The sequence below is a fragment of the Oncorhynchus keta genome, chromosome 11 (assembly GCF_023373465.1).
Source record: "Oncorhynchus keta strain PuntledgeMale-10-30-2019 chromosome 11, Oket_V2, whole genome shotgun sequence".
Taxonomy (NCBI): Eukaryota; Metazoa; Chordata; class Actinopteri; order Salmoniformes; family Salmonidae; genus Oncorhynchus; species Oncorhynchus keta.
Window position 1 is genome coordinate 34,049,170 of NC_068431.1, and position 20,029 is coordinate 34,069,198.

Consider the following 20,029-nt stretch of genomic DNA (forward strand, 5'->3'; position numbering starts at 1 on the left):
GGAAGGAGGGGGAGAGAGAGACACATGGGAAGGAGGGGGAGAGAGAGACACATGGGAAGGAGGGGGAGAGAGAGACACATGGGAAGGAGGGGAGAGAGAGACACATGGGAAGGAGGGGGAGAGAGAGACACATGGGAAGGAGGGGGAGAGAGAGACACATGGGAAGGAGGGGGAGAGAGAGACACATGGGAAGGAGGGGGAGAGAGACACATGGGAAGGAGGGGGAGAGAGAGACACACGGGAAGGAGGGGGAGAGAGAGACACACGGGAAGGAGGGGAGAGAGAGACACATGGGAAGGAGGGGGAGAGAGAGACACACGGGAAGGAGGGGGAGAGAGACACACGGGAAGGAGGGGGAGAGAGACACACGGGAAGGAGGGGGAGAGAGACACACGGGAAGGAGGGGGGAGAGAGACACACGGGAAGGAGGGGGAGAGAGACACATGGGAAGGAGGGGGAGAGAGACACATGGGAAGGAGGGGGAGAGAGACACATGGGAAGGAGGGGGAGAGAGAGACACATGGGAAGGAGGGGAGAGAGAGACACATGGGAAGGAGGGGGAGAGAGACACATGGGAAGGAGGGGAGAGAGACACATGGGAAGGAAGGGGGAGAGAGGCACATGGGAAGGAAGGGGGAGAGAGGCACATGGGAAGGAAGGGGAGAGAGACACATGGGAAGGAGGGGGGGAGAGAGACACATGGGAAGGAAGGGGGAGAGAGAGACACATGGGAAGGAGGGGGGAGAGAGACATGGGAAGGAGGGGGAGAGAGACATGGGAAGGAGGGGGAGAGAGACATGGGAAGGAGGGGGAGAGAGACATGGGAAGGAGGGGAGAGAGACATGGGAAGGAGGGGGAGAGAGACATGGGAAGGAGGGGGAGAGAGACATGGGAAGGAGGGGAGAGAGACACATGGGAAGGAAGGGGGAGAGAGAGACACATGGGAAGGAAGGGGAGAGAGAGACACATGGGAAGGAGGGGGAGAGAGACATGGGAAGGAGGGGGGAGAGAGACATGGGAAGGAGGGGGAGAGAGACATGGGAAGGAGGGGGAGAGAGACATGGGAAGGAGGGGGAGAGAGACATGGGAAGGAGGGGGAGAGAGACATGGGAAGGAGGGGGAGAGAGACATGGGAAGGAGGGGAGAGAGAGACATGGGAAGGAGGGGGAGAGAGACACATGGGAAGGAGGGGGAGAGAGACACATGGGAAGGAGGGGGAGAGAGACACATGGGAAGGAGGGGGGGAGAGACACATGGGAAGGAGGGGGAGAGAGACACATGGGAAGGAGGGGAGAGAGAGACACATGGGAAGGAGGGGGAGAGAGACACATGGGAAGGAGGGGGAGAGAGACACATGGGAAGGAAGGGGAGAGAGGCACATGGGAAGGAAGGGGGAGAGAGACATGGGAAGGAAGGGGAGAGAGAGACACATGGGAAGGAAGGGGGAGAGAGAGACACATGGGAAGGAAGGGGGAGAGAGAGACACATGGGAAGGAAGGGGGAGAGAGACACATGGGAAGGAGGGGGAGAGAGACATGGGAAGGAGGGGGAGAGAGACATGGGAAGGAGGGGGAGAGAGACATGGGAAGGAGGGGGAGAGAGACATGGGAAGGAGGGGGGAGAGAGACATGGGAAGGAGGGGGAGAGAGACATGGGAAGGAGGGGGAGAGAGACATGGGAAGGAGGGGGAGAGAGACACATGGGAAGGAGGGGGAGAGAGACACATGGGAAGGAGGGGGGAGAGAGACACGGGAAGGAGGGGGAGAGAGACATGGGAAGGAGGGGGAGAGAGAGAGACATGGGAAGGAGGGGGAGAGAGAGACACATGGGAAGGAGGGGGAGAGAGAGACACATGGAAGGAGGGGGGAGAGAGAGACACGGGAAGGAGGGGGAGAGAGCACATGGGAAGGAGGGGAGAGAGACACATGGGAAGGAAGGGGGGAGAGAGACACATGGGAAGGAAGGGGAGAGAGAGACACATGGGAAGGAAGGGGGAGAGAGAGACACATGGGAAGGAGGGGGAGAGAGACATGGGAAGGAGGGGGAGAGAGACATGGGAAGGAGGGGGAGAGAGACATGGGAAGGAGGGGGAGAGAGACATGGGAAGGAGGGGGAGAGAGACATGGGAAGGAGGGGGAGAGAGACATGGGAAGGAGGGGGAGAGAGACATGGGAAGGGGGGAGAGAGACACATGGGAAGGAGGGGGAGAGAGACACATGGGAAGGATGGGGGGGAGAGAGACACATGGGAAGGAGGGGGAGAGAGACATGGGAAGGAGGGGGAGAGAGAGAGACATGGGAAGGAGGGGGAGAGAGAGAGACATGGGAAGGAGGGGGAGAGAGAGACACATTGGAAGGAGGGGGAGAGAGAGACACGGGAAGGGGGGGGAGAGAGAGACACGGGGAGGAGGGGGAGAGAGAGACACATGGGAAGGAGGGGGAGAGAGAGACACATGGGAAGGAGGGGAGAGAGAGACACATGGGAAGGAGGGGGGAGAGAGAGACACATGGGAAGGAGGGGAGAGAGAGACACATGGGAAGGAGGGGTGAGAGAGACACATGGGAAGGAGGGGGGAGAGAGACACATGGGAAGGAGGGGGAGAGAGAGACACATGGGAAGGAGGGGGTGAGAGAGACACATGGGAAGGAGGGGAGAGAGACATGGGAAGGAGGGGGGAGAGACATGGGAAGGAGGGGGGAGAGAGACATGGGAAGGAGGGGGAGAGAGACATGGGAAGGAGGGGGAGAGAGACACATGGGAAGGAGGGGGAGAGAGACACATGGGAAGGAGGGGGAGAGAGACACATGGGAAGGAGGGGGAGAGAGACACATGGGAAGGAGGGGGAGAGAGACATGGGAAGGAGGGGGAGAGAGACATGGGAAGGAGGGGGAGAGAGACATGGGAAGGAGGGGGGAGAGAGACATGGGAAGGAGGGGGGAGAGAGACATGGGAATGAGGAGGGAGAGAGACACATGGGAATGAGGAGGGAGAGAGACACATGGGAAGGAGGGGGAGAGAGAGACACATGGGAAGGAGGGGGAGAGAGAGACACATGGGAAGGAGGGGGGAGAGAGACACATGGGAAGGAGGGGGGAGAGAGACACATGGGAAGGAGGGGGAGAGAGACACGGGAAGGAGGGGGGAGAGAGACACGGGAAGGAGGGGGGAGAGAGACACGGGAAGGAGGGGGGAGAGAGACACGGGAAGGAGGGGGGAGAGAGACACGGGAAGGAGGGGGGAGAGAGACACGGGAAGGAGGGGGGAGAGAGACACGGGAAGGAGGGGGGAGAGAGACACGGGAATGAGGGGGGAGAGAGAGACATGGGAATGAGGGGGGAGAGAGAGAGACATGGGAATGAGGGGGGAGAGAGAGACATGGGAATGAGGAGGGAGAGAGACACATGGGAAGGAGGGAGAGAGACACATGGGAAGGAGGGAGAGAGAGAGACACATGGGAAGGAGGGGGAGAGAGAGACACATGGGAAGGAGGGGGAGAGAGAGACACATGGGAAGGAGGGGGAGAGAGAGACACATGGGAAGGAGGGGGAGAGAGAGACACATGGGAAGGAGGGGGAGAGAGACACATGGGAAGGAGGGGGAGAGAGAGACATGGGAATGAGGAGGGAGAGAGACATGGGAAGGAGGGGGGAGAGAGAGAGACATGGGAATGAGGGGAGAGAGAGACACATGGGAATGAGGGGAGAGAGAGAGACATGGGAAGGAGGGGGGAGAGAGACATGGGAATGAGGAGGGAGAGACATGGGAATGAGGGGGGAGAGAGAGAGACATGGGAATGAGGGGGGGGAGAGAGAGAGACATGGGAATGAGGGGAGAGAGAGAGAGACATGGGAATGAGGGGAGAGAGAGACACATGGGAATGAGGGGAGAGAGAGACACATGGGAATGAGGGGAGAGAGAGAGAGACATGGGAATGAGGGGGGGGAGAGACATGGGAATGAGGGGAGAGAGACATGGGAATGAGGAGGGAGAGAGACATGGGAATGAGGAGGGAGAGAGACATGGGAATGAGGAGGGAGAGAGACATGGGAATGAGGAGGGAGAGAGACATGGGAATGAGGGGAGAGAGAGACATGGGAATGAGGGGAGAGAGAGACATGGGAATGAGGAGGGGAGAGAGAGACATGGGAATGAGGAGGGGAGAGAGACATGGGAATGAGGAGGGAGAGAGACATGGGAATGAGGGGGAGAGAGACATGGGAATGAGGAGGGGAGAGAGACATGGGAATGAGGAGGGGAGAGAGACATGGGAATGAGGAGGGAGAGAGACATGGGAATGAGGAGGGGAGAGAGACATGGGAATGAGGAGGGGAGAGAGACATGGGAATGAGGAGGGAGAGAGACATGGGAATGAGGGGAGAGAGACATGGGAATGAGGGGAGAGAGACATGGGAATGAGGGGAGAGAGACATGGGAATGAGGGGAGAGAGACATGGGAATGAGGGGAGAGAGACATGGGAATGAGGGGAGAGAGACATGGGAAGGAGGAGAGAGAGACATGGGAAGGAGGGGAGAGAGACATGGGAAGGAGGGGAGAGAGACATGGGAAGGAGGGGAGAGAGACATGGGAAGGAGGGGAGAGAGACATGGGAAGGAGGGGAGAGAGACATGGGAAGGAGGGGAGAGAGACATGGGAAGGAGGGGGGAGAGACATGGGAAGGAGGGGGGAGAGACATGGGAAGGAGGGGGGAGAGACATGGGAAGGAGGGGGGAGAGACATGGGAAGGAGGGGGAGAGACATGGGAAGGAGGGGGGAGAGATGGGAAGGAGGGGGGAGAGATGGGAAGGAGGGGGGAGAGATGGGAAGGAGGGGGGAGAGATGGGAAGGAGGGGGAGAGATGGGAAGGAGGGAGAGAGAAATAAATCAAGGAAGAGAAAGAGAATTAGTGAGGCAGCTACATGTACAAGAAATCAAGCCTGGAAAAATAATCCAAGCTGTTATTGCGAGACTGCAAACAGGCACCCTGTATTTGTTCACTAAAACAACCGATACTGAGGGAGAGTGAGTCTCCCTCAGAGTGCAGTGCCTGGCTCTGGCTTGTTTTTGCCCTTTCATGTCCATGCTGCTGAGCTGTGGTATGGCATGGAACAAACAAAGCCCTACTGTGGAGTCAAATCAACACCTGCTGTGTCAACACAGACCAAGAGAGAGCTCTGCCCTGGGCTCAGCAACAGCCCCCAGCGCTACCTTCCAGCACCTCCCCTACCCCCCGTCTGTCTCTCCCACTTCCCTCCGACACAGAGCGACGAGGAGAAGGCAGGAGATGGAGTCAAGGTGGAGCCAACAGACAACTAGCCACACAGGAGAAGCACAGAGGCAGAGTAAACAAGGATTGGGAGGGAGGGCCAAACTAAAAATGAAAGGATTCCAATTGTAATGAAAGAAGAGAAAAACAGAACCAGATGGACTGCGAATCGTCTAGCAGCTCGGCTGGGGATCCTTGTATAGAGCCCACGAATGCCAAGGCTGTGTAGCTAGAATACATCTTGAACATACTGTATTAGCCACTAAACCTGTAATGCAGAACACCTGGATCCCAGGAGAGACACGGAGACCTCAAACTAACACTGGGATCAGAGCATCAGCAGTAAAAACAAGATGAAAATGTGGAGGGGAGGAAATTAAATTGCCCGAGGCACTGAGGTAGAGACAGGCAACAAAGCACTCAGTCTCACACTGACACACACTGCATGTAGGGCTGGGCAATATATTGCATTGATTAGATTCATCAGAATGTAATGTTTTAGTACAATGTTCCAAATGACTATCGAAAGAAAATACAATTTTGTTTTTATGAGTGCTCCGTCTTTTTGGTCTCTTCCCCTTCGCTCCTTATGCGCTGTGTGCACTGTGCACCTTGCCAATCACACAGACACCAAGCCTCTCACCCTACCGCTCACAACAACAAAGACGAAAGATCACTTCTTCCTCTTTGGCAAGCAGTTTCAACTCTCCTTCTGCATTTCAGGTTTGGCCCAATAGAATAAAAAATAATGATAAATTAAATAAAAATGGTCATATGGACACCGAAACTCTTAAGACATTATTTTACTGTACTAGATGAAAACGTACCCTTTCTAACGATACCGTTTTTATGTCTCATCTCCCAACAGAGCAGACCCTACTAAAACGACCCAACCAAAACGACCCTACTAAAATGACCTTAACAAAACGACCCTACTAAAACGACCCAACCAAAACGACCCAACCAAAACGAGAGTAGGGTAACTGAGGAAATCGTCTATTTACGGACAGATAAAAGCAACGTTTGGTAAGATTTAGATATGTGAATACTGGCTATCCTTAGACAAACTCATTTTAAGAGAAATAAGTGGGCAGAATATTTTGTTGTGGTTATTCAATATAAACAGAAGTGTTTTGCTCCACTGTCTGCAAAACACCCTCTACACCCCCTGAAGATTAGTGTGTTAAAATACATTTATTTTAATTGACTCTTAATTGACTTGAGGTATCTTATTTTAATAAATAAAATATCGGGACAAAATGACATTGCACATCTCACAATTAGTGCGGAGCCATTTTCTGACATTGGTTCAATTATTTGAATTCATTTTGTTCCGTTTTTCCTGTGAGCTCGATGTACAGTTTGTCAAGATAAATCAGATGAAGCCGGAACAGTGCGATGTGGGAGTTGACATGGGAAGGAGGGGTGGGAGTTGTAGTTTCCTACAGGCCAATACTCTACATAGTTTAGCACAGAAAATGTGGTAATTAACTACATTGACCATAACCCATTGCGCACCTGCATAAACTTGTCCGGTCTGTGCGGAGCAGACACGGAGACTGAGAGAATATCGAGGAGGATAGAAAGCAGTTGCTTCGCAAGCCTGAAAATAGCTGATACCTGATTGATAGTTGGTATTCATAAAGGTATGCCTTATTTACTTTGAAGAACTACTAAAATAGTGATTTTGTCAGACAGCATAGGCAGCAGCTGTATACAGATGAGATGACTTGAAAGTTAAATAAAATAATTTGATTAAAGTAATGTGAATAAATGATGGTCAATAAGTGATAAGCAGTAATGGACAGTCACTACCATCATGGGACTTTGATTAAATGTTTTATTCAGTGTTCCAGCATTGAACTCACATAATCCATAGGGAATTTAAAAAAATTTTGAAACAGAGAACTGATCATTTTTTAAATATAATTGAACTGAAACCAAGACAATGAACAAAAAAACAAACGTTTGTCGTACGCGGCATTGCGGTACCACGTAGGCCTACCGCTAGCAGCATTTTAGCCATAGACGTATGTGCTAGCTGTTCAGTTTCTGTTTTATAAATGTGCAATGAGCATAAAAATCCACATTCATAAGAAATTGGCAACTTGTTCTCATTCTGAGAAATAAGTACAATTTCTATTCAGGTAGGTCACATGAACAATATCTTAACAAGGTGAACAAGCTGTTGTTCAAACAGTTGACGGACTGGAGGGTGTATTCATAACAGTTCAACTGTTCTACCTTGTTCGCAAGCAAATAGATCCAAGTTGGCTGGACTTTAAATATAAAGATTAGCGGGCTACTCACCAGCATGTGGACTTGTGCTTGTTCATTTTCTATAACGCTGCTACAAGAAGTTAGTCATTGCATGTAAGAATGTGTCTCAATAAAACAAATCCTAGAAAAACTCCAAGAGGGCCATCATGCTGGAAATCAACGGGCAGGCATGAGGGAAAACCAGACAACTGAAGTTGAAAACAAGGACACTCATTCCCGAGTACTGATTCAGAACAGGTTGACCAGTATTACAGTATCCATACGGTGAGGTCAGATAAAGTATCTGTGGACAACTTTATTTTGCACTTGTAATGGACACTTAGTCACCATACATAGTAATAAACTATTAAAGAAAATATTAAAACGTGCAGAAGTGAAGATACCTCTAGTATACTTGCAACAGCTGTGGCAGCATCAGGAATAAGACAAATGTTAGGTTATTTACATGGGGCCATTTAAAGACGATGTCATCATCATGTGTGAGGGGAGGGGCATCACCTGTGTACATTCAATTCCCCTGTCGGTCTTACTCCAGCAACAGTGTTGTTGGGTCTTTGGTAAAGACAGGCTTTTCTCTTGACTCTATAGTCTGTTTCAGAAAAGTACCTCCACTCCAAATGTATTCTCAAGGTTAAACCTGAACCACTACACTTGGACTTTCTTTAGTAAACAAAGCTCTAGTGCTTTCAAGGACACAACGTTTATATCAGCCCACCAGGAATTTGAAGCAGCTATATGGTGTTCTATTCTCCCAACTCCTCTCAAGACTAAAGCACTATAGGCAACTACCATTCATTAATTTTTATCATGATTGAAGTCACCCTGCTTCCAGCCTATCTGTAGTGTATTCCCGCGATGAGAGCCAAATGCTAATGAACTATTACAGTAGGCATGTAAGAAGTGCATTAGCTATGCTTCACTGGCTCCATAAAGCCTGTTGGACAATGCTATACCAACAGACCACGATTCCCAAACCTCTAAATAGAGAATCTGATGTAAGCAGTGCATTGTTTTTTGCTACTTTATGAACACAAATATGTCAGTTTGACTGTGCAGTAACGAGACTAATAGTAATTTGTCATAGGGGGCGTTCCGTTGAGGAAACATCCAATGAGGACTGATGTTAGAGGTATGTCTGTCCTGATACTGTCAGTCGTCCGTATAGTATTACTAGGTCAACAGTGAGTATAACCCTCTCTATGTTAAGGGTTTCAGATGGTTGGGTCATCCCCCTCCTGGTCATCCTAAGCCCTCTCATCGAGAACTCATCAGTTATGAACCTCTAGAGCTCTCTGGGGAACAGTTAAGTGCCACCCTCCTCCTTCCCTCTTCTCCAGTCTTCCTTTTCACACTCCTCTCCCAAGTCACCATCTCAAACACTCCCTCTACTCCATCCCCTTCTCTCCTTTCGTCAGCTATCCCATCCTCTTCTACTTTCTCCCTCTCCTCTCCTAGAAGAGTAGATCAGTACTGCACATCCAGTAGTCCAGCGTAGCCCTGGTCTACCAGCACTAATACTATTGGGCATGGTCACATACACTAAGCCATCCCTGCAGCCAGTGGACTTATTAACAGGCCACTAATTGCTAATAATACACATGACATCACCCCATCAGGGCACAAGGAGGCTGTGTGTGTGTATGCACCGAGTGCCGTTCTGATTGGTCAATTAATATCTACCCGCTCAGAGGGAGAGAAAAACTTGGTCATTGTGAATGAAGGAATGGTCTGGTGAGATTGTGGCGGGAGACCACAATATGATGTCTACAGCTGAATGTAGTCTAGCTAAAGAGGAGGGAGACTACAACATGACGTCTACAGCTGAATGTAGCCTTGCTAGAGAGGAGGGAGACTACAATATATAATATAATAATATATGCCATTTAGCAGACGCTTTTATCCAAAGCGACTTACAGTCATGTGTGCATACATTCTACGTATGGGTGGTCCCGGGATCGAACCCACTACCCTGGCGTTACAAGCGCCATGCTCTACCAACTGAGCTACAGAAGGACAACATGACGTCTACAGCTGAATGTAGCCTAGCTAAAGGGGAGGGAGACTACAACATGATGTCTACAGCTGAATGTAACCTAACTAGAGAGGAGGGAGACTACAACATGATGTCTACAGCTGAATGTAGCCTAGCTAGAGAGGAGGGAGACTACAACATGACGTCTACAGCTGAATGTAGCCTAGCTAGAGAGGAGGGAGACTACAACATGACGTCTACAGCTGAATGTAGCCTAACTAGAGAGGAGGGAGACTACAACATGACGTCTACAGCTGAATGTAGCCTAGCTAGAGAGGAGGGAGACTACAACATGACGTCTACAGCTGAATGTAGCCTAGCTAGAGAGGAGGGAGACTACAACATGACGTCTACAGCTGAATGTAGCCTAACTAGAGAGGAGGGAGACTACAACATGACGTCTACAGCTGAATGTAGCCTAGCTAGAGAGGAGGGAGACTACAACATGATGTCTACAGCTGAATGTAGCCTAGCTAGAGAGGAGGGAGACTACAACATGACGTCTACAGCTGAATGTAGCCTAGCTAGAGAGGAGGGAGACTACAACATGACGTCTACAGCTGAATGTAGCCTAACTAGAGAGGAGGGAGACTACAACATGACGTCTACAGCTGAATGTAGCCTAGCTAGAGAGGAGGGAGACTACAACATGACGTCTACAGCTGAATGTAGCCTAGCTAGAGAGGAGGGAGACTACAACATGACGTCTACAGCTGAATGTAGCCTAACTAGAGAGGAGGGAGACTACAACATGACGTCTACAGCTGAATGTAGCCTAGCTAGAGAGGAGGGAGACTACAACATGATGTCTACAGCTGAATGTAGCCTAACTAGAGAGGAGGGAGACTACAACATGATGTCTACAGCTGAATGTAGCCTAACTAGAGAGGAAGGAGACTACAACATGACGTCTACAGCTGAATGTAACCTAGCTAAAGGGGAGGGAGACTACAACATGATGTCTACAGCTGAATGTAGCCTAACTAGAGAGGAAGGAGACTACAACATGACGTCTACAGCTGAATGTAGCCTAACTAGAGAGGAGGGAGACTACAACATGACGTCTACAGCTGAATGTAGCCTAGCTAGAGAGGAAGGAGACTACAACATGACATCTACAGTGGAATGTAGCCTAGCTAGAGAGGAGGGAGACTACAACATGACGTCTACAGCTGAATGTAGCCTAGCTAAAGGGGAGGGAGACTACAACATGATGTCTACAGCTGAATGTAGCCTAACTAGAGAGGAGGGAGACTACAACATGACGTCTACAGCTGAATGTAGCCTAACTAGAGAGGAGGGAGACTACAACATGATGTCTACAGCTGAATGTAACCTAGCTAGAGAGGAGGGAGACTACAACATGACATCTACAGTGGAATGTAGCCTAGCTAGAGAGGAGGGAGACTACAACATGACGTCTACAGCTGAATGTAGCCTAGCTAAAGGGGAGGGAGACTACAACATGATGTCTACAGCTGAATGTAGCCTAACTAGAGAGGAGGGAGACTACAACATGACGTCTACAGCTGAATGTAGCCTAACTAGAGAGGAAGGAGACTACAACATGATGTCTACAGCTGAATGTAGCCTAACTAGAGAGGAGGGAGACTACAACATGACGTCTACAGCTGAATGTAGCCTAACTAGAGAGGAGGGAGACTACAACATGATGTCTACAGCTGAATGTAGCCTAACTAGAGAGGAAGGAGACTACAACATGATGTCTACAGCTGAATGTAGCCTAACTAGAGAGGAGGGAGACTACAACATGACGTCTACAGCTGAATGTAGCCTAACTAGAGAGGAGGGAGACTACAACATGACGTCTACAGCTGAATGTAGCCTAACTAGAGAGGAAGGAGACTACAACATGACGTCTACAGCTGAATGTAGCCTAACTAGAGAGGAGGGAGACTACAACATGACGTCTACAGCTGAATGTAGCCTAACTAGAGAGGAGGGAGACTACAACATGACGTCTACAGCTGAATGTAGCCTAACTAGAGAGGAAGGAGACTACAACATGACGTCTACAGCTGAATGTAGCCTAACTAGAGAGGAAGGAGACTACAACATGACGTCTACAGCTGAATGTAGCCTAACTAGAGAGGAGGGAGACTACAACATGATGTCTACAGCTGAATGTAGCCTAACTAGAGAGGAAGGAGACTACAACATGATGTCTACAGCTGAATGTAGCCTAACTAGAGAGGAGGGAGACTACAACATGACGTCTACAGCTGAATGTAGCCTAACTAGAGAGGAGGGAGACTACAACATGACGTCTACAGCTGAATGTAGCCTAACTAGAGAGGAAGGAGACTACAACATGACGTCTACAGCTGAATGTAGCCTAACTAGAGAGGAAGGAGACTACAACATGACGTCTACAGCTGAATGTAGCCTAACTAGAGAGGAGGGAGACTACAACATGATGTCTACAGCTGAATGTAACCTAGCTAGAGAGGAGGGAGACTACAACATGACATCTACAGTGGAATGTAGCCTAGCTAGAGAGGAGGGAGACTACAACATGACGTCTACAGCTGAATGTAGCCTAACTAGAGAGGGAAACTACAACATGACATCTACAGCTGAATGTAACCTAGCTAGAGAGGAGGGAGACTACAACATGACGTCTACAGCTGAATGTAGCCTAACTAGAGAGGGAAACTACAACATGACATCTACAGCGGAATGTAGCCTAGCTAGAGAGGAGGGAGACTACAACATGATGTCTACAGCTGAATGTAACCTAGCTAGAGAGGAGGGAGACTACAACATGATGTCTACAGCTGAATGTAGCCTAACTAGAGAGGAGGGAGACTACAACATGATGTCTACAGCTGAATGTAGCCTAACTAGAGAGGAAGGAGACTACAACATGATGTCTACAGCTGAATGTAGCCTAACTAGAGAGGAGGAGACTACAACATGACGTCTACAGCTGAATGTAGCCTAGCTAAAGAGGAGGGAGACTACAACATGACGTCTACAGCTGAATGTAACCTAACTAGAGAGGAGGGAGACTACAACATGATGTCTACAGCTGAATGTAGCCTAACTAGAGAGGAAGGAGACTACAACATGATGTCTACAGCTGAATGTAGCCTAACTAGAGAGGAGGAGACTACAACATGATGTCTACAGCTGAATGTAGCCTAACTAGAGAGGAAGGAGACTACAACATGATGTCTACAGCTGAATGTAACCTAGCTAGAGAGGAAGGAGACTACAACATGACGTCTACAGCTGAATGTAGCCTAACTAGAGAGGAGGGAGACTACAACATGATGTCTACAGCTGAATGTAGCCTAACTAGAGAGGAGGGAGACTACAACATGATGTCTACAGCTGAATGTAGCCTAACTAGAGAGGAGGGAGACTACAACATGACGTCTACAGCTGAATGTAGCCTAGCTAAAGAGGAGGGAGACTACAACATGACGTCTACAGCTGAATGTAACCTAGCTAAAGGGGAGGGAGACTACAACATGATGTCTACAGCTGAATGTAACCTAGCTAGAGAGGAGGGAGACTACAACATGGCGTCTACAGCTGAATGTAACCTAGCTAGAGAGGAGGGAGACTACAACATGATGTCTACAGCTGAATGTAGCCTAGCTAAGGAGGAGGGAGACTACAACATGACGTCTACAGCTGAATGTAGCCTAGCTAAAGAGGAGGGAGACTACAACATGACGTCTACAGCTGAATGTAGCCTAGCTAAAGAGGGAGACTACAACATGACGTCTACAGCTGAATGTAGCCTAACTAGAGAGGAGGGAGACTACAACATGATGTCTACAGCTGAATGTAGCCTAGCTAGAGGGGAGGGAGACTACAACATGTCTACAGTTGAATGTAGCCTAGCTAGAGAGGGAAACTACAACATGACATCTACAGCTGAATGTAGCCTAGCTAAAGAGGAGGGAGACTACAACATGATGTCTACAGCTGAATGTAGCCTAGCTAAAGAGGGAGACTACAACATGATGTCAACAGCTGAATGTAGCCTAGCTAGAGGGGAGGGAGACTACAACATGTCTACAGTTGAATGTAGCCTAGCTAGAGAGGGAAACTACAACATGACATCTACAGCTGAATGTAGCCTAGCTAAAGAGGAGGGAGACTACAACATGATGTCTACAGCTGAATGTAGCCTAGCTAAAGAGGGAGACTACAACATGATGTCAACAGCTGAGAGGGGGAGGGCGACCACAATGAGAAAATCAACCACACAGGATTCTACAGTTACATGTATATCCACATGAGCACGCCAAACATGGGATAACAATGATGGCTCTATTATAATAACAGTTTTTTTTTTCATCTGCCTCTTCCACCAGTTAATTATTGGTGGTTCCCATTCTAAATCAATGAAGTAGGTCAAAAACAAAAACAGGGGTCTCTTGAGGCACTGCTCCCCAGTCTAGCATAGACAATAGAGGGAGAGGAGAGAGCAGGGCAGGGGCTGGAGCCTTGGCTGGGCTGGGTGGACTGAAATGGGAGGCAGGGATGGAGGGAGAGAGGAATGGGGTGAGGAACAGCTAAGGAAGGGCTCCTACTCACCCACTTCTAGCCCTGGCCAAAAACTGAGGCCCTGGGGGACAAAGAGAGAGAGTGTGTCGAGGATATCGTCCTCATAGTGACTGTACGTACATACCCCAACCAGAAACCATGGATTACAGTCAACATTCGCATTGAGCTTTATTTATTTATTTTATTTCACCTTTATTTAACCAGGTAGGCAAAGTTGAGAACAAGTTCTCATTTACAATTGCGACCTGGCCAAGATAAAGCAAAGCAGTTCGACAGATACAACGACACAGAGTTACACATGGAGTAAAACAAACATACAGTCAATAATACAGTATAAACAAGTCTATATACAATGTGAGGAAATGAGGTGAGAAGGGAGGTAAAGGCAAAAAAGGCCATGGTGGCAAAGTAAATACAATATAGCAAGTAAAACACTGGAATGGTAGTTTTGCAATGGAAGAATGTGCAAAGTAGAAATAAAAATAATGGGGTGCAAAGGAGCAAAATAAATAAATTAAATACAGTTGGGAAAGAGGTAGTTGTTTGGGCTAAATTATAGGTGGGCTAAGTAGAGGTGCAGTAATCTGTGAGCTGCTCTGACAGTTGGTGCTTAAAGCTAGTGAGGGAGATAAGTGTTTCCAGTTTCAGAGATTTTTGTAGTTCGTTCCAGTCATTGGCAGCAGAGAACTGGAAGGAGAGGCGGCCAAAGAAAGAATTGGTTTTGGGGGTGACTAGAGAGATATACCTGCTGGAGCGTGTGCTACAGGTGGGAGATGCTATGGTGACCAGCGAGCTGAGATAAGGGGGGACTTTACCTAGCAGGGTCTTGTAGATGACATGGAGCCAGTGGGTTTGGCGACGAGTATGAAGCGAGGGCCAGCCAACGAGAGCGTACAGGTCGCAATGGTGGGTAGTATATGGGGCTTTGGTGACAAAACGGATCGCACTGTGATAGACTACATCCAATTTGTTGAGTAGGGTATTGGAGGCTATTTTGTAAATGACATCGCCAAAGTCGAGGATTGGTAGGATGGTCAGTTTTACAAGTGTATGTTTGGCAGCATGAGTGAAGGATGCTTTGTTGCGAAATAGGAAGCCAATTCTAGATTTAACTTTGGATTGGAGATGTTTGATGTCTGAGTCTGTAATACCAACATGTTTCAAGCAGACCACCATAGTCCCTGTGCCCAAGAACACTCAGGTAGCCAGTCTAAATGACGACCCACCCGTAGCACTCACGTCTGTAGTCATTAAACGCTTTGTAAGGCCAGTCATGGCTCACAACACTATTATCCCAGAAAACCTAGACCAGAGTTTGACCGATTAATCGGCATGGCGCTGTTTATGACTTCAAGCCTATCAACGACCGAGATAAGTTGGCAATATTATGGTGCCTATAAGAACATCCAAAAGTCAAAGGTATTTAAATACAAACGGTAGAGAGAGAAATAGTCCAATAATAACTACAACTTAAAACTTCTTAACTGGGAATATTGAAAACTCATGTTAAAAGGAACCACCAACTTTCATGTGGTCTCAAGTTCTGAGCAAGGAACTTAAAACGGTAGCTTTTTACATGGCACATATTGCACTTTTACTTTCTTCTCCAACACTGTGTTTTCGCATTTTTTAAACCAAATTTTATACGTTTTATTATTTATTTGAGACTAAATTGATTTTACTTATGTATTATATTAAGTTCAAATAAAAGCGTTAATTCAGTATTGTTGTAATTGTCATTATTACGTATATAAAATATATATATAAAAAATAAAAATAAACAAAATAAATACTTTTTTTTTTAAACGTCAGATTAAGCGGTATCGGCGATGAAAAATCATAATCAGTCGACGTCTACCCTCGACCCACTCCAATTTGCATTCCACACCAACAGATCATGCAATCTATATTACACTCCACACTGCCCTTTTCACACCTGGAATGCTATTAATTGACTACAGTTCAGAGTTCAACATCATAGTGCCCTCAAAGCTCCTCATGAAGCTAAGGACCCTGAGACTAAACACTTCCCTCTGCAACTGGATCCTGGACCTCCTGACAGGCCGCCCCATGTGGTAAGGGTAGGTAACAACACATCCACCACACTGATACTCAACACGGGGGCCCCTCAGGGGTGGGTGCTCAGTCCCCTCTTGTACTCACTGTTCACTCATGACTGCATGGCCAGGCACGACTAACACCATCATTAAATTTGCCAATGACACAACAGTGGAAGGCCGATCACTGACAAAAATGAGACAGCCAATACGAATGAGGTCAGAGACCTGCCATGTGGTGCCAGAACAACAACCTCTCCCTCAATGTGATCAAGACAAAGGAGATGATTGTGGACTACAGGAAAAGGAGGACCGAGCACGCCCCCATTCTCATCGTGAAGAAGGCATGACAAAACCTATTCCCCCTCAGGAGACTGAAAAGATTTGGCATGGGTGCTAAGATCCTCAAAAGGTTCTACAGCTGCACCAGAAAGCATCCTGACGTGTTGCATCACTGCCTGGTATGGCAACTGCTCGGCCTCCGACCACAAGGCAAAACAGTGGGTAGTGCGTACGGCCCAGTACATCACCGGGGCCAAGCTTCCTGCCATCCAGGACCTCTAAATTCTGCAAAAACTCCAGCCCCCCAAGTCATAGACTGTTCTCTCTGCTACCACACGGCAGGCAATACCAGAGCGACAATTCTAGGTCCAAGAGGCTTCTAAACAGCTTCTACCACCAAGACACCATTGCCGCTTGTTATAGACCCCCTTCGGCCCCCAGCTGTGCCCTGGACACCATATGTGAATTGATCGCCCCCCATCTAACTTCAGAGTTCGTACTGTTAGGTGACCTAAACTGGGACATGCTTAACACCCCGGCCATCCTAAAATCTAAACTAGATGCCCTCAAACTCACACATATTATCAAGGAACCTACCAGGTACAACCCTAAATCCATAACCATGGGCACCCTCTTAGATATCACCCTGACCAACTTGCCCTCTAAATACACCTCTGCTATCTTCAACCAGGATCTCAGCGATCACTGCCTCATTGCCTGCGTGCGAAATGGGTCCGCAGTCAAATGACCACCCCTCATCACTGACAAACACTCGCTAACACACTTCAGTGAACAGGCCTTTCTAATCGACCTGACCCGTGTATCCTGGAAGGATACTGACCTCATCCCGTCAGTAGGGGATGCCTGGTTGTTCTTCAAAAGTGCTTCTTAAATAAGCATGCCCCATTCAAAAAAAATGTAGAACTAAGGACAGATATAGCCCTTGGTTCACCCCAGACTTGACTGCCCTTGACCAGCACAAAAACATCCTGTGGCATTGCATTAGCATTGAATAGCCCCCGCTATATGCAACTTTTCAGGGAAGTCAGGAACCAATATACTCAGTCAGTTAGGAAAGCTAAGGCTAGCTTTATGAAACAGACATTTGCTTCCTGTAGCACTAATTCCCTAACGTTTTGGGACACTAAAGACCATGGAGAATAAAAGCACCTCCTCCCAGCTGCCCACTGCACTGAGGATGGGAAACAATGTCACCAACAATAAATCTACGATAATCGATTATTTCAATAAGCATTTTTCTACGGCTGGCCATGCTTTCCACCTGGCTACCTCTACCCCGGCCAACATCCCTGCAGCAACTTGCCCAAGCCCCCCTGCTTCTCCTTCACCCAAATCCAGACAGCTGATGTTCTGTAAGAGCTGCCAAATCTGGATCCCTACAAATCAGCTGGGCTAGACAATCTGGACCCTCTGTTTGTAAAATTATCCGCCAAAATTGATGCAACCCCTATTACTAGCCCGTTCAACCTATCTTTTGTATCGTTTGAGATCCCCAAAGACTGGAAAGCTGCCACGGTCATCCCCCTCTTAAAAAGGGGGAGTCACTCTAGACCCAAACTGTTACAGACCTATATCCATCCAGCCCTGCCTTTCTAAAATCTTTGAAAGCCAAGTTAAACAGATCACCGACCATTTAGAACCCCAAAGAACCTTCACTATGCAATCTTCCGAGCTGGTCATGGGTGCACCTCAACCATGCTCAAGGTCTTAAACGATATCATAACCGCTATCGATAAAAGACATTACTGTGCAGCCGTCTTCATCGACCTGGCCAAGGCTTTCGACTCTGTCAATCACCGCATTCTTTTATTTTATTGTTTTGCATTTTCCAATTAAGAACATTCAAAACAAAAGTGAAAAGATATTAGATAACGATACGACAAAGTGACAGTAACAGACGAGCGTGACAAAAAAATTATTATAATTATATATACAAACATACAATTAAAAAAAATAATAATAGGAAATTGGATCATGGAGACATGGGTCACCTGCCGTAGGCTACATATTATACATTACGTGTGAAACATTATGTGAGGATTATATAGAGATTCAATCAATCACGTGGGGGAAGATTCTCCATAAAGTCGAATCACCGCATTCTTATCGGCAGACTCAATAGCCTTGGCTTCTCAAATGACTGCCTCGCCTGGTTCACCAACTACTTCTCAGATAGAGTTCAGTGTGTCAAATCAGAGGGCCTGTTGTCCGGACCTCTGGCAGTCTCTATTACAGGTCGAATGATTATGATTCTTCAACGCCGATACCGATTATTGGAGGACCAAACAAAAGCCGATACCAATTAATTGGCCGATTAATTTATTTATTTGTAATAATGACAACTACAACAATATTGAATGAACACTTTTATTTGAACTTAATATAATACATAAGTAAAAAATAAATTTAGTCTGAAATAAATAATGAAATGTGTAAAATTTGGTTTAAATAATGCTAAAACACAGTGTTGGAGAAGAAAGTAAAGTGCAATATGTGCTATGTAAAAAAAGCTAACGTTTAAGTTTCTTGCTCAGAACATGAGAACATATGAAAGCTGGTGGTTCCTTTTAACATGAGTCTTCAATATTCCCAGGTAAGAAGTTTTAGGTTGTAGTTATTATAGGAATTATCAGACTATTTATTTCTATACCATTTGTATGTTATATACGTTTGACTATTGAATGTTCTTATAGGCACTATAGTATTGCCAGTGTAACAGTATAGCTTCCTTCCCTCTCCTCGCCCCTACCTGGGCTCGAACCAGGGACACAACGACAACAGCCACCCTCGAACCATCGTTACTCATCGCGCCACAAAAGCCGCGGCCCTTGCAGAGCAAGGGGAATAACTACTTCAAGGTCTCAGAGCGAGTGACGTCACCGATTGAAACACTATTAGCGCGCACCCCGCTAACTAGCTAGCCATTTCACATTGGTTACACAAGCCTAATCTTAGGAGTTGATAGGCTTGAAGTCATAAACAGCTCAATGCTTGAAGCACATCAAAGAGCTGCTGGCAAATGCACGAAAGTGCTGTTTGAATGAATGCTTACGAGCCTGCTGCTGCCTACCACCTCTCAGCCAGACTGCTCTATCAAATATCAATTCATAGACTTAATTATAATAAACACACAGAAATACGAGCCGTAGGTCATTAATGTGGTCAAATCTGGAAACTATCATTTCGAAATCACGTTTATTCTTTCAGTGAAATATGGAACCGTTCTGTATTTTATCTAACAGGTGGCAAACCTAAGTCTAAATATTGCTGTTACATTGCACAACCTTCAATGTTATGTCATAATTATGTACAATTCTGGCAAATTAATTCGTCTTAGTTAGGAAGAAATGGTCTTCACATAGTTCGCAATGAGCCAGGCGGCCCAAACTGCTGCAAATACCCGGACTCTGCTTGCACAGAACGCAAGAGAAGTGACACAATTTCCCTAGTTAAAATAAATTAATGTTAGTAGGCAACTGTTTCCTGAAGTTCCTGAAGTCCACAATCATCTCCTTAGTTTTGTTGACGTTGAGTGTGAGGTTATTTTC

The 20,029-nt window shown here is 47.4% G+C and overlaps 1 protein-coding gene and 1 long non-coding RNA gene across 3 annotated transcripts in view; both read right to left on the bottom strand.

The window, feature by feature from the left end:
- Positions 1-20,029, bottom strand: part of LOC118390088 (coxsackievirus and adenovirus receptor homolog) — a 102,054-nt gene that overhangs the window by 24,378 nt on the left and 57,647 nt on the right. The window lies entirely within an intron of this gene.
- LOC127906164 (uncharacterized) lies at positions 4,861-13,545 on the bottom strand. Of its 2 annotated transcripts, XR_008060494.1 has the most exons (4): positions 12,792-13,545; positions 12,589-12,690; positions 12,335-12,487; positions 9,427-9,994 (listed from the first exon to the last, which is right to left on the bottom strand). It is a non-coding gene; the product is annotated as an uncharacterized LOC127906164 (long non-coding RNA). The 2 variants fall into 2 exon arrangements; XR_008060493.1 differs by lacking the exons at positions 9,427-9,994; positions 12,335-12,487; positions 12,589-12,690 and adding exons at positions 4,861-9,376; positions 12,185-12,235.